The sequence below is a fragment of the Pleurodeles waltl genome, chromosome 10 (genome assembly GCF_031143425.1).
Source record: "Pleurodeles waltl isolate 20211129_DDA chromosome 10, aPleWal1.hap1.20221129, whole genome shotgun sequence".
NCBI lineage: Eukaryota > Metazoa > Chordata > Amphibia > Caudata > Salamandridae > Pleurodeles > Pleurodeles waltl.
In genome coordinates, this window is record NC_090449.1 from 879,432,011 (window position 1) to 879,456,737 (window position 24,727).

Consider the following 24,727-nt stretch of genomic DNA (forward strand, 5'->3'; position numbering starts at 1 on the left):
GCAGTGTGAATCCTGTTGTGTTGACCTCAAGGGTCCAATTGACTGAGCTTGTGATGTAAAGTCCGTTGTTGGATATAACTTGCCAGCCGGGGAATGTATCAGTTCAGAAGAGCTGCAAGGCTGTCATGCAGAGTCCAGCATCGTAGTCAAGGCTGCGGTCGTCAAGGGATGCCATGGCCTGCACTGGGAAGTGTCACACAGTGGAGGTTCCGAAGGCAATGCGGGTTACATCGGCGATGCAAGTTTTTGCGACAGGACTAATCCATGCTGCAGCAGTGATGCATTGGATTGGCATGGCGCAGCAGAGGAGATGCATTGGTTCTGCTGGATCTACATGCTGGCAGAGTGTTGAAAGGCCTACTTCCAGGGGTCCAGGTGTGGGATGGCACCACTTGGCAGGTCAGACTCACAAATGGCAGAATCCAGGTGCAGATGCAAGGTTGTTGGAAGCCTGTTTATGTGTCCCCTTAGGCTTTAGGTCAAGAGGACAGCCAACTACACCTTGGAATCACTCTGGGTTCTGGAAGAGATGCAGGGCCAGTCCTTCTCACCCAGCCAGGAAGGCAGCAGGTCAACATAGCAAAGCAGGAGTCAGCAGAGTGTCAGGCATTCGGCAGCACAGCAGTCCCTCTTCCTGGCAGAGTATCCACAGGTGTAGAAGTGTATTGAAGTGGTGGTGTCTGAGGTCCATCATTTATAGCCTGGTACCCTGGTTCTGGAAGAGGGGAGAAGCTTTTAGACAGTGGCTTTGAAGTGCAAAGAATTTCCTACCTCCGCTAACCTGGCTCCAAGCTGGCTAAAGTTCAATGCAGTGTTGTTAGGCCCTTTGTGTGAAGATAGGACACAGCCTATTCAGGTGTAATTGAGGCTGGGCCCAGCTCCTTCCTCACATCCTGCCAGTGATGGCTCATCCATCACACCTAAGCTCCGTTGTTTGTGGCTGTCTAGGAGGAATACACAAATCCTAACTTCCAACTATACCAAGCCATGTGACCAGAGACAGGCTGCAAGCATCAATTGACTAAGGCAAAAAAATACCAACTTTGTATAAGTCGCATTTTCAGATTTGCTATTTAAATCCAACTTCACCATAAGTTAGGATTTTAAATTGTGATTCCAGAGAAACCAAACATGAACCGATTGTGCTCTTCCCATTTTGGAATTACACTTATAAAAAGTAATAAAGCAATGTTATTGCATGGGACAGAAATGCAATACAGGACATATAAAACTTAAAAGTACATGCCCTACATTTAAATACACTGCACACTGCCCTCTAGGCTGTCCAGGGCCTTTCCTAGGGCTGACCTATATGTATTAAAAAGGAAGGTTTGGGACTGGCAAAAGTTCTATATGCCAGGTCAAAATGGCAGTTTAAAACTACACACACAGGCTTTGCATAGGTAATCCTGGGACATGTCTAAAGGGCTTTGGCACAATCAGTGATGCAGACCCATTAGTAGAATTTACTTTACAGCCAATGGGCACATGTCGTGCACTTTACTAGGAACTTATAAGTGAATTAAATATGCCAAGTGGGTATAAGCCAATGTTATCATGTTTTGAGCACAGGTACTTTAGCACTGGTTAGCAGTTGTAAGGGCACAGAGTCCTAGGGCCAACAAAAACAAAAACAAATTCAGCAAAAGGTAGGAGCTAAAAGTCGAAACGTTTGGGGGTGACCATGTAGAGAGGGCTCTAGTATCAGTATCTGTAAACTCTACCCCACTCTCCTACCATATGTCAGTGCTCAGGAGGGATTAATCAAGAATCTCCTCAAAGGTCCTAAAAGAATTTCAAAACACAGCACTGCTTTCATTCTCCCACCCTTCACTGTCTAGGACTCCTTCCTTCCTTCGGCTTCAGGAATGCAGACAGTGCACACTCACTGTTTGGGGAAGCTGTCCTCTGACCCCCATCTTGTGCCATATAAAATGATGTGGCAATCTAGAATGAATCCTTATTGTTTCAACAACCAGCCACACAAACAACACCAAATCCTGCTATCATCTACACTTCACCCACCCACGCTCAGCATGAACACAGAAAGTCAGTGCAGGAGTCTGGGTTTTATTATAAGCAGAATATTACCCAAGTGTGGCATGTAGCCACCTCACTCCATCTGAACTAGAGAAAAAGGTCGTTCAGTACTATTCTACAAAACAGTAAGCTGACATCACTGTTTTCTGTCACCAGCCCTTAACATTGACAGTAGTTCAATGTCAAGCTAGACGGTACACATGATGTGTCCCCTCCAGGTCACAGGACATATTCTGTACTTTAAAGATTTTGGGCCAGATGTATCAAACCATTTTGCATTCGCAAACGGTGCGAATCGCAAAATTTGGCTGTTTGCGAAGGCAAAAACGTGGTCTGCGATGAATGAAAGGCATTCGCAGACCAAAAATAAAGAATCTCAAAAATTGAGATTTTTTGTGAAGCGACATGGTTTTGCGTGTCGCATTTTGCGTCTCTCAATTTGCGACATGAAAATCCCAAATCGCAATTAGCGATTCGGTATTTAAAGTCAGAAATTGCGAGACGCAAAATGCGACACGCAAAACCATGTCACAATTCGATGCAGCAAAAATTCACAAATTGCTAATTTTTTGCAGAATGGCCTTTTGCACATGCAAATTACCACTAGGTGAAACCAGGTGGTAACCAGGTGCAACCTATATAAAGAGGCCCAGAATGCCTCAGACTCTTTTCCACAATTGCTACACTCTACGTCATGGCGAGGAGAATGAGGTTCTTGGCAGGTTTGAGGAGAGGGAGGAGGAGAAAGGAGCGCATTTTCATAGTGCGCATTACCCTTTTTGACCAGACTGAGGAGGAAATATATGATAAGTACAGGTTGAACTCAGCCATGATACTTGACCTGAAAGCTGAGCTACAACCCATACTGCAGCGCACAACACATAGGACTAATAGCATACCCACCCATGTGCAGGTATTATGCTCCTTGCACCTACCTGCCTCAGGGAGCGATCAAGGGGTCATAGCAGCAGCTGGAGGGGTATCACAGAGTGCCCTCTCTAGATTTTTCAATGCATTTATCAACGCCATGCTCAGTAGGATACACCAGTACATCAGATTCCCCCACACCCCACAGGAAATACAGCAGACAAAAATGTATTTCTACCAGATAGGACAGTTCACCCATGTCCTAGGTGCCATAGATGGGACACATGTAGCTATCTGTCCACCATCCGCCACAGAGTATGTGTACCGCAACCGTAAATACCAACATTCAATGAATATACAGGTGATATGCAATGCCTCCTACATCATAACTGATCTTGTGGCCAGGTACCCAGGGAGCACACATGATTCATACATCTTTCGTCACAGCGGCATTCACACAAGACTGCTAGCTGGGGAGTTTGGTGAAGGGTATCTACTAGGTATTGTCCCTCTGTACACTGGTGCATTGATGGTGTTGTGACGTCAGATGGCTCACTTACTCATTATACCCTCTGTACCTTCCAGGAGACAGTGCCTACGCAGTGCACACCTACCTACCTGATGCCCTATCTCAATCCTACAACACCAGCAGAACGGAGATACAATTCAACACACAGGGCAACCCGCAATGTGGTGGAGCGCACCTTTGGGCTGCTGAAGAGTCGCTTCCGGTGCATCCACAAAAGTGGAGGGGCACTACAGTATAGCCAGGACACGACCTGTGTAAAAGTGGCCACATGTGCAATCCTGCACAATATAGCTACCACCAGGGGCATACCTGTGGAAATATCTGATTCAGACTCTGATGAGGATGATGATCCCATACCCCCCTACAGCCAGCAGACAGGACCAGTGCAGCAGAGGGCAGGCAAAGGCGTGCAGACATCACACACAACCATTTCAGATGTAAGTAATAACAACACATCTTCGCTGACATGTGTACTGGTAGTTAGAACCTTTATTACCTTAACGCCAGGTAACATAAGTGTCACTAGCAAAAAAAAAAAAAGAAGTGTCATAAAATAAGCAGTTAACAGTGTCTCTCTATTTATTTATAGTTTACTGTATAACAAAATAAGCAGACAGTCCCCTATGGCCATTACAGTCACTTTCTACGGCCACACAAGCCACTCGAGTGTGCAGTGGCCTCACCGGCACCTCTGATATCTGCCTCAGTGGCAGTGCTGTGCCAGGCACTGCGACGCCTAGGATCAGTGGTGGGCACTGCTATGCTGCTGAGGCTAGATGAGTCCTCAGTCTCCCCTAGTCCAAGTTCACTGGGTGTAGCAGAGCGGATACCCAGCATTGTATCCAGCACATTAGTTATCTGGACCAGTCCCTGTGCTACATCCCTACTGCTGTGCATTCCTCCACCTGTGCGGCCACAGCACGCCGCGATATGAGGGCCGTTGATGTTGCAAGGCGATTGACCGATCGACAGAATCCACCAAACATGCCCATAAAGCGCCTCTCCTGCCTGCGGTGGCTGACTCTGTCGTGACTTAGCTCTGTGCAGAGTTCCCTCACTGCAATTGTCAGCTCCCTGGTGTTCTTGGAAGCTGTGATCTGTCCCTCATGCAGCTTTGAAATTTTAGAATTAAGACACTCCAACTGCCGATGCAGCCCCCCCATGTTCGCATTGTGTGCCTGCATCTGCCTATGCATTGCCGTTATCTTCCTGTTTTGCAGGCGCTGCAGTTTCAGCATAGCGGATTCCTAGCCACCGAAGACTGATGGGCCCTCTCTTGCTTCCATGTGCTGTGCGCCTGCATACTGAGGCCTCCTGCAGGGGGTTGAGTTGCGCTTGGGCTGGGGCTGGGACTCCTGCATTACAGTGGATCTGCCATCTGGGGAAGGAGTGTGTCCGTCATCCCACATGTCGTCTGAGTCCTGGCTCAATTCAGGGAGCGGTACAGACCATGCTCTGCGTCTGATAGGCGCAACATTCAGTGACTCACTGGTGTTGGAGTCTGATGGAGGGTGGGTTTCAGCATCCCCCACAACGGCACATGTTGATGCTGCTGGGCCTGGGCCATCTGCAACGACAATGTGCACCATGTCATTTATGTATGTATCACCAAAGGTTACACAATGGTAATAAATGTACAGTTACATCATATCACTATGTAGTGAGTGTTCTGTTATTCTGGGTGTCGCTCTGCTTAATTACATTCTATATGCTACTTTCAGCTCTGGGTTGTGGACTACCACTCCCATAAGGCATTATTGTGCCGCTTCTAAAATGTGGAATGGACTACTTCTCACAATGCTTTGCACTACTTGCTAATTCCTAAGGGGCATTTGTACATACACATATGGGGTTACATTTCAATATTGCACTTACCTTTACTGGTGCTTGGTGTGCCTGATGTGTCTATGTCAGTGACCCCACTGACAGCTTCTTGGAGGAGTGTCGACTCAACCAGGTCTTCCATCGGGGTGGAGGGTGTCTCGGTGGATGGTCCGCCTCCTGTGCTCCTTGCCTCCTGTAGTCTTCTTGCCACCCTCTCCTTGGCACGGGAACGCAGGTCGTACCACCTCTTTTTGATCTCCTCCACTGAGCGCTGCGCAACACCCACAGCGCAGATTTTTGTTTGAATGTCCACCCAGAGTTTGCGCTTCTCACTCTCAGGGACCTGGAGTGAGCTCTTCCCGAACAGCCGGTCATGGCTCCTCACCACCTCCTCAGTGAGCACCTCCAGTTCCTGCTCACTGAACTTGAGTTTTCTTTTCCTCTCTCCCTTCTCCTTTCCATGTGCAGAGTTGTCCATGGTGATGTGAAGTCCTGCCTTGTTCACAGACTTGCTCCCTGTGGCTGGGCTGTGTCTCTCTCACTGCTCCTTTGGGTGTGGCACCTGCAAACTGCCTGGGATGACTCACTTCCTGCTTGTGATGTCATCAGGCTCTGCTAGGTGTGCATTCTCGCAATTTTCAATTACCGAATTGCAAATTTTTTGCGATTCGGTATTTGGGCCTTGCAAACCTCAAATAGTGATTTTTAAGAAATCGCTAATTCCGAATCGCAAATATGTTACATAGCATATTGCGACTCGGAAATAGCAATTTCTTAAAAATCACTATTTGCGATTCGCAGAAGCCTTTGTTCATACATCTGGCCCTTAATGGCCTCAGGATTCATGCCAGATTATTGTTAGCTGGACCAGCAAAAAAAAAGGTACCACAAACTTTGGTGTGTAAATAGATATGTATGTACCTATGAATGTATGTGTGTAAGTATGTATCAGTATTTGTATATCACAAATGTATCAGGTAAGCAACAGGTCACTGAAGAAAGGGTGACGGTCATGATTTGTAATCCAATCTGTTTATAAGAGACATTTAACTCTTGGACTTACTGTGGGGGATATAGGAATTTGTGAACATGAGATTAAGGTCAACACCTAACTATATGTCCATTTAGAAACTCTTGAAAACATTTAGTTACTCTTTGACTAAGATCTGACGTCAAACAACACTATAAGAGAGCAACATCGTATCTGGAGTCACATATATTTCTGTTTGACTATGAACTTCTCTTTGAAAATGACTGCTAAATTTGCACAGACATTCCGTTTTACTGGTAAAACTATATTGCAGGCAAATGATAATGTGTGGAAATAATTTTTGGTGAATATTTATCATTTGTGCATTACTAAGTAAAGTGCCTTGATTTGTTTTGATCCTATTAAAATCTTTGTTTCCCACACACAGATTTACCAAAAAAGTGAATAATTTTTGCTTTCCTAGCTGCTGAATGTGTACGGTTAATTTACAGATATTTATATAATATGGTGTGTTTCAATAAAATGACACACTGCAGCTTTTCCTTTCACACTGTCTGCACTCAGCAACATTGTTACATAATTCACTTTACTTTTCTTTCTCTGACTGCAAAGTGAGAGATGTTCATAAGCAGCAATCCCCGTGTTGTCAGAAAACATAGCCTGAAATTTGAAGTCTGTGTTTGAAACACAGAAAATGCAACAAGATGTATCAATTAACATCATTGGAGACATCTATATGTAGACTACTTCCAGAGTTAGATTTGGATGAGAGGAGGAGTCCACAGAGGAGTTCGTTATAGCCAGGGGAGTGAGGCAGGGGTGTGTCTCTTCACCCTTCCCCTTACCTTATAAATCAACAATTTGAAGAAGGTCCTAGTGGTGGTTGACAAGGACATGCCTCAGGTCATCCATGATCCAGATCCCATGATGAATGATGCGGTCCTTATGACCCACACACCTAATGCGCTTCCGGCTTTAGCATTCAAGATGGTACCTTAAAACAAACACATGCGTTTTCTTCTTTAGATGTCATTTTCATCTCTGGTGGGACTTGAAAGCAACAGGTGGATATGAGATGTGACCAACTTGCAAAGCTAATTAATGGGCTTTTTAATATTTCATCGAAACTGGGCTTAAAGCCTCTGAAGGAGTCCATTCTCTGTGGACACACAAACCTGAAGAAAATAATTATGCAACAGAATGCATGTCTTAAGCAATTGCTGTTGATGCCCACAAGCTGTATATATCTGCCTTATGCCACTCTGAATTAGGGGTGGTACATGTAGATGATTTATTAGACTAAAACCCATTCTCCTATGGCATGGCAGATGGACCAAACAAGAGACTGTCTTAAACAGACTAGTAGAGGACCATCTATTACCTGAGTGGGCATTAGAAAAACCTTGGATAAACAGTATAAAGCATTATGCTGTGGGATACACTGGCCACATTTTATGATGATCTGGAATCCCTGATGGATGTTAGTAAGGAAGAGCTCAATCAGTTTTTCAAGCATCATAGATGATCAAATATTGTTCATAAAACAAGCTTTAAAGCATATCATGGATTGACATCCGAGAGGGGTCTCCACCTTATACAGCATGAATTTTGAATACCCAGTCTCAACTATTTTCCAACTGTATTATGCTTAATATGGTGTACCACATTGCAACCTTCACATATGAATGACTGGCCAAAAACCTTGGCTAAATGCCACTGTGGTAATCACTCATCAGAAGATATGTTACATTTTACACTGTTTTATGATTTTATAAAGCCCCTAGGTTACTATATCTAGGATCCATTCTTAAACAATATAATGTTCGATCTAGAAGGTTGGTCTTAGTCTTTTTAAAATAATTCCAATCCTGTATATTGTGTGGCCACCGTGTGTCATCTTATTTATGGCATGCCTTACAAATTAGGAAATCTGTGGGAGATTAATGATCTGATTATGCAGTATATAAGCAACTGACAGTGTTTTCAAGACATTTAACGTAATTAATTTTATGTTTCCATAATTTTATTGTGTATATGCAAATTGTGACTGTGTATCGCCCTATTTATGACATGCTTTATGAATTAAGTAATCTATGGGAAAGCATCTTTATTTATTGATTGGACTTTCATGACACACAAAATATCAGCCTATGGCCCACCAGTGGGTCACAAACCACAGTTAAGGGAAACACTGCACTATGGCATGTGTGTACACTGATGTCCCAATACAAAGGATTTCACTGAAGGGGACTGTAATAGAGAAACCAATTAAACAATTACTTATTGGAAGAGGCTCCCAGGCACTGTCCCATTCACTTGATCACATTTTATCTGCAGTCGTGGCACTTAGGAGTATTGAGTGTAAGGCCTACCAACAACACCAGCACAGGAGGTCCTGCTTGAGGTTCCCCAGAAGTGGTGCAAGCAGATTATACTCCTTTCTTTATTCTGGCATCAGCTGAGGATGCCACAGTTCAGACACACACAGATGCAAACACAAGTACTGGATATTCCATTCAAGTGGAACCTTACTCAAGTAGGGCCTGCAAGCATCACACTCCTACCTAACCAGAAGAAAGGTCTGTTTATCACTATCAGTAGGTAAAACAATACACTGAAAATTATATTCTACCACCACCTCTCAATGTACATGTCTCAGGAAATGGACATTATTTCATGTCAACTTGTGTACTCATCAGAGCCAGACCCTTGGTCTCCTGATCACTTGCAAGGCTTGGGTCTCAGATCACCAATAGGTTACTGTGTGTGTTGGGTCAAAAATGTCAGAGTGCTAAATAATTGACACTGGGATTCACTTAGGGTGAGGGTGTACAGCTGTTTTACCATGGAGGAGACATTTCGATTCCAAAAGAAGTACTAGCCTTTGCCAGATAGCAAAATATGAAAACTGACAATAGCGAAGGATAAAAGGTTTAACTCAATAATAGCGGATTGGCAAAACATAACCCTCAAACACTTCCAGCACTTAAGAGTCATGGATCTTTGGTGGTTCTGAACAAAATAGAAAGGTTTCAATGACTGATCCATACATGTGATCCTAAATCACTGAGGTGGTCCTTATGACAGAAGGAACTCAGTCATTGTCAGCCTGATCTAAGATGGTGAGCAAAGTAACCTGACAGCTTCTCTGAAGGAACACAATAATTAGGTTTCAGATATCTGAGTGGACATTCACAAGTGCAGTGTACAGAGTTACAACAGCAGCCTAATTTAGATTTGGGTAGGGGTAGGAGCCTCCCTTCTGACACCACCTATCCCAGCACTGAATCGCCAGTTTCTGCAGTGGCTGCTGGCTTGTATTCATGTCAATTTCAAGACCAGCCAAGGCATAACAGGTGTTACTTTGTCATTGTGTGTTTTAACTTTGTTTTGGTCTTCAGTTTACAGAACTGATTCACATGACAGGGTTGAAGAGAGGTGAGGTTAGAGTGTAGACATGCAGAATCATCACAAGAGTGTGGATGCCAGGTATCTTATCTTTGGCTCCTGCTTCAAGAGGACTCGCTAGTTGCTCTACATAAAGCAGAGGGTTTTTGCTTGCAATCAAGGCAGTGAGCCAAGACTGGTGATATCATACAACATTATCATTGGTTCTTTGAGACCAGGAAGCCAATTCTATAGCCTTATGAGCTGAAAAAAAGATGAAAATGATGTAAGACATTTGCTGACGACCTGGACAATGGCAGGAAAGGACATTGCTGGAGGAAGTTGGAAGTCATGTCAGAAAGGGACAGATTTATGAGAGAGGTATATGATCTTAATGAAAGGCAGTGACTGGAGAGAGGAGAATGAGGGAAGATAAGAGAAATGAAGTGGAAAGTGTACAATTACATTGGATGTAGATGTTGGAGCTTAGGAAGTTGGCGTACGGCATTGACAGGACAGCATGGCTGTGAAAAGAGAAAAAAATCATCGAAAGCCAAAGAAGAGTAAGAAGAGGGGAAGGGCTCTAACCAGCATACAAACTATCCCAGTACTAAAAGCCAGCTATCATCACCATCTCATCCGCGTACTCCATCATTTACCCCCTCACTAATGTGTCTTAAGAGGGTACAGCAGCAGAACATTTTAATAGAATGAGTTTCATATTCCAAAGTTTAAAGATCACTACTGCGGACGTGTGAATCAACAAATCACTTATTAATTTTGTGTAGTACCATCCATCCAGTATTGGACAAAGACCCTGCCCTCCACTGAAACTCTGGAAAAAGTATTTAAAAATGTTGTGGATAGTAAATAGCATTGAAAGTGATGTGACACGTTAAAAGAAAAGTTGCTGTAGTTTTTTATCATTTCGCCCTTTGCAGTCATAGTTGAAATAGAGACATTGCTATGTGTATTCAGAGGCATTTACAAACGTTGAAATAAAATGTATGTTTTTATATGTATACACCATATGTCCATTGCAGAATACCTTTCACGGCAAAGCAGAGAGTATTTCAGGCAATATAAGGAGGCTACATTTAATGAAACAATGGAATCATTTTTAAACATACAATCATACCTACCCTACAATAAAACACAAACTGCTTTAAGAGGATATCCTTTAGAGTTGGAAATGTATCAAGTTGATAACATTTGTGACATAGTCAAATGTACTTAATGGTGATACATTATAAAACCAAATGTGGTAGACATGAGTGTAGTTTGACATTCAGGGATCTCAGAAGTTTGTGATCTTATTATTTTTTATTAGCACTCCAAAGAAACTCTTTAATGTGTGATACCTGACCATCAGGCTCTTGGCAGACATTATTGCTAGGACTCAGACCCATGATACCTAACACCTATGTGTGGGCATGTTTAACTCACGCTGTGATGACGGGTCAGCCGTTGTAGGGGTGGAAAACTCTGCAAGAACCAGACAACCACCATTTGTGTGAGGACCAGTGCACTAAAAGGACCGGTCTTTGTACTGTTTTTAGGTAGTTTTGAGTAAATGTATATAAAAACTAAAAGTGCATTTATATTTGTTTTGGATCGCTTTAAGACAAAGGCTCCCAGTTTTCAATTTTTACTGATTTGTACAGCTAGGTACAAACAGAAAACAATGTGTTTCATGACTGTATTAATTTGTCAAAGAGAAAATGACAGAAAAGTCTGCTTCTTGTGAGTGAATCTCTATGCTGCCCATGAATTCCATGCCAACAGCTGAGAAAATTGACAATGTGGCGAGTTAAAAGACAGAATTGGGGGGAGATCGCGCCAGAGCAATTAAGATGGCTGCGAGATAGCGACGCTCCCGAACTGCAGAGGCAGTTTTTTTTTCCTGGGAGAGCATTTATTCGATGACTAGCACATTTCTTCTTCAAAATGCGGAATGTGAATATGCAGGGAGCAGTTTGGTGAGTGTTTTTAATCTTCTAAACTCTGTTTTTTCACAGAGTTTACTTCTTTAAACCTGCTGCTCCCTTTCTCACAGAAATGTTGCTGCTATTTTGTGAGGACCACTTTTATTATTTAAAATTTTGTTTTTTTCTCCTTGGCCACGCTCTATATTACCCACTATTATTTTATTTAATGTGGGGACCTCTATATATTTTATTTTGCCATTTTGAGATGTCAACTCTGAAATCATTTTAGATTCTTCATTTTGGATTTTCTTCTATAATTCTTGACATTCATCCTTTGAGGTGACCCAACCAATGGTGAGAGAACATCAATTAAAATTATTGTATTAAGTCTATACTGCATCTCTAAAATGGAGATTCCTCATACTTCAAAAGTATCTGTATCCTCTGTATCTAATTCTAATGGTCGTAAAGACTCCGGGGTTAACAAAAGAGCTAAAAAGGACCCATCATCTCCAACTAAGTCTCCATTGCCTCTTACATTGGAATACATTATGGACGAACTCAAGTTAATAAAGACTTTTGTTATGGAAACAAATATTGCACTACAACGCATTGAGGAGAAATGGTCATGTCTGGATTCTCAACTTTCTAATGTAGAGCAGAGGAACAGCGACATACAAGACACTATTATTAAAGTTGATAATCTAACTAAAGAAGTCACGCTACTTAAAAAATAAACAGAAGATTTGGAAAATCGTAATTGGCGCGATAATCTTCGCATTTATGGCATTCCGGAAGGCTCAGAAGGCCAGGGTTTGATAACATTTTTGCAAACTCATTTTCCGAAGATTGTTGGTCTGCAGAATACCACGGTCCTTAACATTCAGAGAGCCCATCGTATTGGTCCTTCTTCTACATCTAAACCAAAATGAATTATCGCCCTCTTTCTACAATACTCAGATTTAATGACAGTCTTAACTGCCGCCAAACAACGTAAACAAATGTTGTGGTCAGGCCAGAAGATTTTCTGTAGCCAGAATGTGGCCACAGTGACAGCCAATAGAAGGAAAGAATTTCTGGATCTCCAACCAGCTTTAAGATCTATGAACGCTAGATTTGGCCTTGTTCATCCTTGTTTCTTTAAAGTTACCTTCAAGGACAGAACAACTACTTTTGAAAATCCCTCTGATTTGAAACAATTTATATATACCCACAAAGGAGCGTCATTTTTTTCACTCTAATTCGGTGCAAAACTAACTCCATATTTATACTTTGGTGCTAGACCCGTCTAGCACCAGGGCCCTGATTTATACATTTTTTGTGCTGCATTAACATCAGTTTTTGACGCAAAAGTGGTGCAAACTTACAAAATATTGGCCCTTATTTATACTTTTTGCTGCAAAACTGCACTAACTCAGTTTTGCACCAAAAAATTTACCACCGGCTTGCACTATTTCTGTGCACCAGCCGGGCACCATATTTATGGAATGGTGCAAGCCGGTGCAAAGGGTAGGCTAGAGTAAAAAAAAAAAAAAAAAGACTTTAGTCGGGTGGGGCTGGCGGTATAGAAGAAGAGGGTCTAGCACAAAAAAATGACTTTAGGCAGGTTAGAGTAAAAAAAAATGACTCTAACCAGATTAGCGTCATTTTATGGTGCTAAACCTACCATGCCAATTGACTCCTGCCTTACAAAAGGCAGGAGTCATGTCCACCACCCAATGGTCAGCACAGAGGACACGAGTCCCTTGGGCATGGCCATTGCACCCTCTGCCATATATGGGGGCCCATTTCAGGGCCTCCTATGGCACTTTCAAAAATAAAATGCAATCTTACCTGTACTTACCTGGGGTGGGGTCCCCATCCTCCGCAGTCCCTCTGGTGTGGGTGGGGGTGCCCCTGGGGCCTGGGGAGGGCACCTGTGGGCTTATTCCATGGTGTTCCACCATAGAAATAGGCCCACAGGGCCCCTAACGCCTGCCCTGACCCAGGCTTTAAAAAATGGGGCAAAGCAAGCTTTGCATCATTTTTTGACCCCTCCCTTGCACCATTTTTGCATGGGAGTATAAATATGGTGTTAAGGCCATAGAGTCATTTTTTGCACGGGAACGCCTACCTTGCATCTCATTAAGGCAAGGTAGGTTTCCACTTCCAAAAAATGACTTTAACTCCATAAATTTGGCACTAGACGGGTCTAGCACCAAAGTATAAATATGGAGTTAGTTTTGCACCGAATTAAAGTTAAAAAAAATGACGCTAATTCAGTGGAAACAGAGTATGAATATGCCCTTTAGCGTCAAAAAATGACGCTAATCTAGTTAGAGTCATTTATTTTTACTCTAACCTGCCTAACGTCATTTTTTTTTTTACGCTAGCCTACCCTTTGCTCTGGCTTGCACTATTCCATAAATATGGTGCCCAGCTAGTGCTAAAAAATGGTGCAAGCCGGTGCAAAACGTTTTGGTGCAAAAATGCGTTAGTGCAGTTTTGCACCAAAAAGTATAAATAAGGGCCTTAGAGATTAAATTTACAGCATGTGCTGACAATATTCTGCTCTTCATCTCTAGTCCTCAACAGACTATTCTGGAATTTTTTCACTTACTACGAGAATACTCAAATGTCTCAGAATATAAGCTTAATGCAGACAAATCAGTTGCTTTGCCATTAAATGCTTATTGTTTACCTGATATGTTAAAAGATACTGGTTTTACTTGGAACTCTAAGCATATTAAATGCCTGGGTATATCCTATTCCAATTCTATTAAAGACACTATTTGGATTAATCTCAAAGAAGTCGAGACAAAGATTTTGAAATTGCTTGACAGATGGTACCCTCTTTATTTAACTTGGTGGGGAAGATTGGCGACAATCAAAATGATGTTGTTGCCCATTTTAAATTTTTATCTATCTATGCTCCCAGTTAAACTCCCATCTGTTTCTTTTTAAGCTATAAATAAACTACTTATGAATTTTTATGAAACAAACGTAAATCTCGTTTATCTTTAATCAAACTACAAGAACCTAGAGATTAATGGAGGTGTAAATTTTCCATGCCTTAAAAGATACCATTCTGCATTTGTTTTCAAACAAATCTAGATGTCCCTCCCATCCACTTTTCACAATGGAACCTCTCTATGGAGTCAATTGGAACACTCACAAATTACACCATTTACTCTTAGAGATGCAATTTGGCTTTCAAAACCCCCTAAATCCCTTCAATCTCCGATAATCACTCATTCGATCTCTATTGCCAAACCACTACTTATTGCCTCTCACTCCTCATCTGAGAACCTTAGGCAAATTCCCATATGGTACCACAAGGATATTAAAATTCATAATAGAACTTTAGTCTGGAAGGAGCGGATGCACAAAGGCATTATAACTCTGGATCATTTAATTTTAGATAATGCTGTACTTGCATTTCAAGATATTCAACAGACATTTCATATTTCCTCTCATTACGCCGTGCAGTACCAGTTTATCTACACTATCCTCTATAAATTGTTATCTCATACTTTGGATACTCCCTCTTCTACATTGCCTATATCCCAGACTTATAATTTCTCCTCCCAAGTCCAGGCATCCTTTATATACAGAACTCTTACACATACCAGTCGCGTGAGACCATAGTCTAAAATAGAATTGGCATGGGAACAGGATTTCAATCAAAATTTTCCTATATCTACATGGAAACAAATATGGTCAAAACTCCATACAACATCCCGTTCAGCGTCTACAACTCAAACATTCTTTTATTTTTATAATTGGTTATATTATACTCCTATAGATCTTTATAAATTTAAACTTATTACAGACAGTAAGTGTTGTTCATGTTCTAAAGAAAATAGCCATTATATGCACGTTTTTTGAGTGCCCTTCAGATCATACTTTTTGGAAACAAGTTTGGGATAAAGTCAATCAAATTTTGTCCATCAATGTACTCTTCAGTATATTACATATTTTTTGGGCAGTACCTCACCTATTTGGCTTTCCCAATCCCTGCTTGGCAAACTGGCTGATTTATTCATTGCTAGTGCACTGCAAATTATAACTTCTAATTGGAAAGATGGCACAAAAATATCTGTTGTAGCTTGGTGGAGTCTGATTTGCTATAATCACAGAATGGATCGAGCAAATGCTAATACTATTCAACTGTTAATTAAAAGAGACAAGTTATGGCTTCCTCTTACATCTTTTCTTTCACAACACAAGACCTTTCATACTACTGTCAATACTGCTTTTGAACCTCCTTGAATGTCCTTTATTTTGTTTGTGTTCTTTCTCTTTTTTTATTTAGAATTAATGTTTGCTCTATTGAGAACATGTGATCTTCATTTTGCAGTGATTTCACTTTTCTTTTCTTTTCTCTCTTCTCTTTCTTCTTTACTAAAATATAACAAAAATGCTATTATTTTATTGTACAATATTTTATTCTGATTGTATATATATATTGTTTTTATAGATGTAATTATCCTTATGACTTTTTTGTTACAACATAGTTATCCTATTGTACTAATGTTTGTTAACTTATTCAATAAAGCATTATTAAACACACAAAAAAACAGAATTAGAATTAGATGTCCTTAAATATAGGCATATGCTAACATATATTTGTATATTATAAATTTGTATATAATGCTCATATTGTGTTTTGTTAAATTTGCTAAAACATGACAGGCAACCAAGTATGAGTGTATGTTCAGTTCAATGAATGTGGAAATATAGCATGTTATGACTCTATTTACCCTCAAAACACAAAAAGGAAAAGTAAAAAAAAAAAAAAAACATAAAACCGGAAACTCTATTTATAGCCAACCCCTGTATCAAAACATAATAAAGTATGTACTGCTGCTTCCCATGGCCTACCTGTTGAATGTGTTTAGGCGTCTTGGACTGTTGATCCTCCTGCTGTACCCTTCCTTTTCTGTGTCTGAGAGGGAAGCTCAGACTGCTCAAGCCATTGGTGTGAGTGTTCGTTTGAGAAGGAAACCGACACTACTACTGTTCAGAATGTATCTTTCCTTTGTGTACTATTGACACTTGAGAAAGTGTCTTACAATATGCAAATGCAAAATGTTTTCCTTTGTTACAACTTAGTTATTAAAAGTAAAGTAGGATTTAATATAGTAGGTAGCACAAGGGTATTTCTGAGAAAAAACCATCATCAGCTCAGCATATCATATGTGCAGACAAATACAGTTATACTACAAATGTGGTGCAATCAAGTTCTGAAACTTTGATACGTTTATAAGCAGCTGCGGCCGGTCCTTTAGGGTGGAGGGTCCATGCCCTTCCACCTTTTGCCCCTCATAAAGAGTCCCTTTCAGGCTGAGCAATGGTCAGCCTGACAGGCACTCTTCATTTTCAGATCAGGTAGCCAGGAGCTGAACTTTGCTGGGCTGAAGAGATCACAGCTCCTTAGTGTGTGACCTCCTCAGCTCAGCAAAGAGGCGTCACCCGTTGACTCCAACCTGGGTGCTTCAGGTTTAAGCCCTGAAGCGTCCAGGGTGAGTGTCAATCAGTGACACCTCGTCACAGTGGGGTGGGGTCAGCAGGCTCACTGACCCCATCCACTCTGTGACAAAGTTGGGACTGCTGCCTTCCCTCACTGGCTTAACATAGGTCAGCGAGTGAGGGAAAGCAGCAGTCCCAACCCTCCTGGAATCTCCAAGGCAGAGCGGAAGCTAAGTGTGTTTTTTTTTTATTAATGTTTGGTGCGTGTGTGTATGTTTGAATATTTGATGAGTGTTGTGAATGGATGTGCTTGTGCGCGTGTGTGTGAATGAGTGAGTGTGCTTCCCTCCACCCCCACTCCCTCCTAAAATTATCGGCTGCCACTGTTTATAAGTATGGAATATCCGTTTATATGTAGGAAGTCAGTCTGTGATTGGAAACTCCCTGATCTGAAAAAAATCACTGTTTTTTCAACCACAAAATGCCCATTTCTTACACATTAAACCCATTTCAGAAAAGTATTTCTGACTTGCATAAGGGGTTGTGCGACGCATAGCGATTTGCAGTTAGAAAGAGGTGGAAAAGAGGCATTTCTTTGTTACTGCAAATTGGTATACTATGCAAATTGGTATATTATGCAGATTGGTATACTATTTATCAATGGTTTGTGACCCTCAATTCAAGTTGCAAACAATTGAACACTCAAATATAGACATTTGATTTTCAAATTAAAGGGCTCTCTCTGGAACTCCTTCCCTTTTGGAAACCCTGTGGGCAAGGGAAGTGAGCAGTATTCCAAATAGAAATCTATTATTTTGATAAGCAGCACCTGTTCATCTATGGATCAAGGGTTGTTTTTAACAAAACTTCCTTTTATAAATCAAATACGGGGTGGTGTATGCTGTCCTTTGAAGGCCACTGGTTCTGTGTTGGTAGCCAGTCACAGAGGGTCACAAAACACAACCTGCATAAATAATATTCATTAGGAAGGTTGTTCTACGACCCCCATGTGAATGGTGATTTTGCAAAGTAACCTATTAGTACATACGTCGCTTCACAAAATTAGAGTCCGCTTGCACAACATCGGAGCGCAATGTGCAACTTTTAAAGTACATTTGCTCCATATATTATTCATAGACAAGTTCGCCATGCAGGCTTCTGTTCTTCCACTGGTTTTTCCACAAAAATTTAATTTACCTCTGGGATTTGGTGTTTTTACTCAAACGTCCAGCCGTTGAATCATTTTCAAATGTCATTTAGATTTCCAGGGCATTTGACATAAATAGAGACATTGAGATCGTCAAACTTGTTAAAATGTGCACAGAATCTATTTTCCCACGAGCATTGCTAATCTCTCTAATTAAGTGTTCTTTCTGGGTCTCTTTCCAAAGCTGATAAGCAAACAGTCTATGTTCTTTCTTTGCCAAATTAAAATACAGCAACATAGTATTTTGATGTTTCAAGCTGCTATCAAAAATGTGCAAATGTCGACCTGTTCTTTATGTGTAGTAGTATATGTTTTATTATTTTGGTAATGTTTCCATAATTTATATGTGCAAAGTTCAGCTAATTACTGAATTAACCATATATAGTATTAACTGACAGAGGCGGTCATTCTGACCCTGGCGGTCAAAGACCGCCAGGGCGGAGGACCGCGGGAGCACCGCCGACAGGCCGGCGGTGCTCCAATGGGGATTCCGACCGCGGCGGTAAAGCCGCGGTCGGACCGGCACCACTGGCGGGCTCCCGCCAGTGTACCGCCGCCCCATTGAATCCTCCGAGGGGATTCCGACCCCCCCTACCGCCATCCAGATCCCGGCGGTCCGACCGCCGGGATCCGGATGGCGGTAGGGGGTGTCGCGGGGCCCCTGGGGGCCCCTGCAGTGCCCATGCCACTGGCATGGGCATTGCAGGGCCCCCCGTAAGAGGGCCCCTACATGTATTTCACTGTCTGCTGTGCAGACAGTGAAATACGCGACGGGTGCAACTGCACCCGTCGCACAGCTTCCACTCCGCCGGCTCGATTCCGAGCCGGCTTCATCGTGGAAGCCTCTTTCCCGCTGGGCTGGCGGGCGGTCTGAAGGCGACCGCCCGCCAGCCCAGCGGGAAAGTCAGAATTACCGCCGCGGTCTTTCGACCGCGGAACGGTAACCTGACGGCGGGACTTTGGCGGGCGGCCTCCGCCGCCCGCCAAGGTCAGAATGAGGGCCAGAGTCTAATTTTACCTTCCAAATGCTAAATGATTTATCCCTACGGGAGCCTTATTAACCATTGCTTTATTGTACAGCATTTCAGATCAAAAGTGATAACATATTAGATTATATTTTTCATCTTTAAGTAAGTGAATATTTTCACATGTGATAATGCCCTCTTTTTCATTGGAATGATACTGGGTAACCAAACTCGATGCTATATCACAGCAGGCTATTGAAGTCCAACTCGTCTCTCACACTCTCTCCTTTTCTTGCTCAACGTCCTCTCTGCATTTGATTTTGTAAGTGAAAATTACTTCTGTCTAGAAGACGAGCATCTTAGTTACCACAACAACAAAAAAACAGATTACCAGAAGTCACTACTCACTGTATTTTTATTAATTTAAATCGTAGATGTTAATCAGCTATATGACTGCAACTACTAAAAGCAAGGAGAAATTAATCAATGGTTTAACATTTTGAGTATAATAAGTAAACTATGTTTTGTTTTCCTAACAATCTTACAATAACATTTGTCTTTGTATGAAACAGTGTTCTCAATGGCTAATAGAAATGCCTTTCAAAAATCCAAAATTCCAGCGTCCTACTTTAAATCAGTGAATTTTATTTGACAGTACTATTTTCACAGATTTTCTCCTTAGCTGTAAGGAAGAAAGGGTTCAGGATTGCATGTGTGAATGATGACTTGCTTAAAAATAAAAAATAAATATTCTAATGACTTTAGTTTGTTAAAAATAAAGATGTGTGAAGGAGGAAGAAAACATGAATTCATCCTTGCACATCAACTCTTCTGTACTCTGCTCTTCTCCACTGTCCTATAGAGCAATCGATTCATATCCTTCGGATATGCATGATTGTGGGTTTTCACTTCTCAGACATAGACAGCAGGTTGCGTCATTTAGAAAGTTTGGTTATTGGATTAAGGATACTGTTTGATTCGTTGATTAAGGATACTGTTTGATTCGTTGATTTGCTCTTCATTGGGAGACCTTTGGAAGAGCTGTGTAGCAATGACGGATGCCAGTCTGCTCTAACATCTGATTAATGCGTGCATTTGTCATTTTGTATCCAGTCTACATTTCCTGTGATAATTGCGCAGTGGCAAAGGTGTAATACTTGTCTTGAATAAATGCAGAATCTGTTCGCTCACAGAACACAGAGTTCACACTAACACCACACCTTAGTGATGATTCTAACCCAAGCAGCAGGACATCCCTTTAATAGGTTGAGTCTATCGCTTGAGATTCTTGGATTGAGTAATATCCTTGGAACCCGCCCATAGTTTACCATTAGTTCTTATCATTGTCACTCTTCTTGGTGCCCTCTCATTGGACAGTGCTTGGCATACCTCACTTCCTTTTTGTTCCCTGGCGCATGGACGAAGTACAGATTAATTTGTTTTGATTAGTCCCTCTGCGTCGGCTCTCTGCTGCTGTGATTCATAGTTCTTTTTTGGCTATGGTCTGATTTCCTGTCTGCTAAGCATTGCTGCACCTCTAGAGAACTGCATGGCTCCCAGTGCTTTCGTGGAACACAGTCACGGAAAGGTGATATATTTAGCAGGCCAGGTAGCAGTGCCTAACTTTATGATTACCTCCTCACGTGCCCCACATAATGAGCGCCAACCGCTCCTCCCTGCTGGTCAGCCCCGGACAGATTGTCTTTTGTGCTGCTTGTCCAAATCAGGGAGAACTTTGGGCCTGATTTATGAAAAGTTAGCACTGCCTTTGCGTTAGCAGTGCTAACTCACAAAATATAATTATATTTTGTAAGTTTTTTGACGAAAAAGCGGTGCAAACTTACAAAAAATAATTTTGTAAGTTTGCACCGCTTTTGCGTAAAAAAATTATGCAAAAGCGGTGCTAACTTTTCATAAATCAGGTGCTTTATGTGCAAATGGATATTGCTGATGTTGAGCCGTTTACTTACTACTAGATAATTATCTTTTAATCTGTGTTAGCTCTGAGAGATCAGGGCGCATTATGTATTCCCCTCTCAGACTACTCTGATGCCATCAGGGCAAACTATGTGGGGCCATATACCAACAGGTTTATGGCTGCAGGAGCAGGGCCTGGAGGTGCAGTGTAAGATGTCATAGGAGCCGATAAAGGGACATCTGTAAAATGATGTACGAGGAATTTTACTCCTGATATGTCATTCACATGTCCGTACTCTGACAGCACCTACTGTCATGAAATAGAGTTAAGCAGCTGTGATGCCAGACATAGACACTAATTTCACTGTGACCTTAGAACATCAATCTGCTTATTTGTGTTATGGTGAATATGGGAAACGTGCTGTCCTCTGTTGCAATGTCTTTAGATATAACGCTGTATTTCCCAGTTCAACTCTGAGACTCCACAACCATACTGTGAAATTCAGAAGATGTTTCTCTGTTTTCGTGACCCACTGCCACATTACTTCGCAGTGCACGAAGGACTCTTAAAGCTGGCACTCTTCTGGCAGCTTCATTGAAAAAAAACTGCTTCTCTGCTACTGTCTACTATGGGTAAGCTTTAAGGGTGGGAGCAAGTAATGCCTTCTGATAAAGTATAGCCGTATTTATTTAAATATTGCAACAGGTTAAAGACATTTTACCACAATGATTAGGTTGTATTAGTGCCCATCCGCTAGCCATTACTGCTCGCACTGTGATTCAGATACAATTACTCTTTTTAAAAATTATCACTACCCCCCACCTGTTTCTTTCTTTGCTCATTCCTGTTTCTTCTCTACCTCCATTGTTTCTTCTCTCTCTCCCCCGCAGTATCTTTTTATTTTAAACTTGTCCTCATCCCCTCCCTGTTTCTTCTTCCCTGTCTTCTCCCCACCTGCGTCTTTTTCCCCCATATCTTCTCTCCCTCCTAACTTCCTTGTCCCTACCGCTTCTTTACCTCCGTTCACCACCACCACCCGATTGTCAAAGCCAATAGCTCATCCATGGGCAAGACCTATTGGCTTTGTGCATGCTTGTTTAAATCTGTGGATGTGCCCAACCACAGATTGTGTGACGCGGTCATGTGCCGCTGCCGCTCGGGATTACCCACTAACTCCCTTCCCACATTATTCCACATGTACTACCATTTCTCAAGCACAGTCTTTGGGCACTGCTGAAGAGACGATGCTAACAAAGTCCCCGAGTCTCTTAATTAGTTGGTGATGTGGCCTGAAGTCATACCTCTGACTACTATGGCCAGCAGTATTTTGAGTTGATTCCTGGGATTTAACCAGTGCTTAATTTTTGCTTGTTGTTTGCAGTACTTATTTTTGAGGGCTGGTGCTTATTTTTATACCTCAATCATTTACTGCAAGCAAAATATACATATGGGAAAGACAGAGGAAAAGACTAATAAAAAAGCGACACAATGGGAGAAAGCAGAAAGCTGGAAGAGGGAGATGAAGGGGCAGGGAGTGTATTCCGTGTTCGCACATCTCTGTGTTCACTGCCTTGGTCTCTTTCTTCGCAGTGACCACTGTTGACGACCCCTTCTCGTATGAGGTGCAGAATTTCCCAGGTGTTGATCTTTGAGGATGACAGTATCTGTTCACTCTAGCATCATGTCTTTTGCACGTCATCTAGAAGTTACTTGCTTGCTCATTATTCTGGGTCCTCACTGGTGACTTACAGATCTGTCAAGTCTCTTGGTTCTCCAGCTGGATGCTGCTGGAAAAACGTTTTTCACCCTCCTTCCAAACAGCACTAAGGCTGTATGTACTGTGTCACACAGTGTTGTGTGTTACTGTATGCTTGTAGGAAATTGTGGAGTGTCCACTCTGGGTCTTCTCCTTTATGTAGACTGATCCTGAAGGCCTTCATAAAAGTCTCATGACCCCTCTCAAAGTTGCTGTTGGCTTGAGACAACCATGGGGTGATGGTGTGGTGATTAATAATTAGGTCTATTATGTAGCCCAGGACATCATGTCCCTCGAACGGCAGACTGAAGATGGTGAATGACTTCTCTAACTTGGGCTTGATCTCAAATGGTCAAATGCTGGAGTTTCCACGATTTTCACTACCAGAGACGTCAAGAAGGAGAGTATGAGCATGAAAATGTGTTGCCTGATGAGAAAGCTTCTGAAGTCAATGCTCATGTTTAGCCTCGGAGACTTGCTGGGATCTTCTCTGATGACAGGCTCTAGTCGTTTGGCATTGCTTTTCAGCTGGCATGCCTGGCACTGTTTGACTCGCTCTTCTGCTCTTGCATCTAGCCCCAGCAACCAGAGGTTTCCCCAGAACTGAGCCTTGATTTTTGGTATGCCTTAGTGTCCTTGGTATGCTAGCATTATGTTTAGATTTAGCATGGCTTAATGAAAAAGTAGCCAATGACCTATAGTACAAACCATCCCCTGTAATACTGAGGTCATTCTTTGCTCACCAGAATTTCTTCATCACCTCTCTCATTCTCAGGTCATACTGCTGCTGTTTGCCAAGAAGGTCATTTACTTGCTCTGTCCGATGTCCTCTGCAACTTTCTCTAGACAGTCATCCAGCTTGGTGGCTATGATAAAGTCTTGCAATGCAAGGGCTTGAGGGCATCCTGCCTACATGACCAGGTTTATACACTCCTCTTTGATCATGGATTGATGGACAGCGCTGAGGGTGTCTCAAGAGGAAGTCTTAGAGGTTTTGGGCACTAGGCCGATACACACATTTGAGTTGGCATTGTTTTGGTTATATCACCCACTTTTCAATCCTGGCTTCTCGCTCTCTTTGTGCCTAATGTGTTGCAACTCAGTCAGTGCTCCTCTGTAATTGCAATGGAAGACCATCGCCTGCTGCTTTGTTCCCTCACTAAGACGGACTGAGACCGACAAAGCTGGTGTTAGGGATTCTTTCGGTGTCTCTCCTGGGATCAAACTATACCAGGGTGAAATCATGGAGGAGGGTGTCTTTGACTTGTGAGAATGCTGTTTGTTGTGGCTCACTGCACTCTCACTTAACATGGTCCTTGTTGTTTTGGATAAAGCACCCACAATAATTAGCCATTCCTTGGAACCTTCTTACTCCAATTGCTGAGGTAGGTGCAGGGGACTTGTAGATGTCTTCTTACTTGCAGAGGTCTACAACAATTCCCTCTGAAAAATAAAAATGGATCTGAAGATTTTTACTTTGCATTAAAAAAATGCATTTCTCATTGTTTAAGGTGAGACCACTCTCTGAGAGTCTTTCAAAGGTTGCTTTGATGTATCAGTGGTGTTCATCTTGTGACTTTTGAGTATATCAGAACATCATCCCTAGGGTTGAGGACCCCTTGAAGCCCAGAAAACATCTCCCTCACGGCATTCTGAAACACCTCTGTGGCTGATGAAATGCTGAAATTCAGCCTTGTGTAAAGACTCATGGCTGTAACAGAAGTCAATCTTTGAGAATCACGGGGCGCCTGTGATGTATGCAATTATATCGTTCGTTGTTGGTGTGATATGGTGCTCATTGCTTGATGGCTCGGTTGAGGCGCCACTTATCAATGCATAGACTCACTCCTCCTGGCTGCATGGT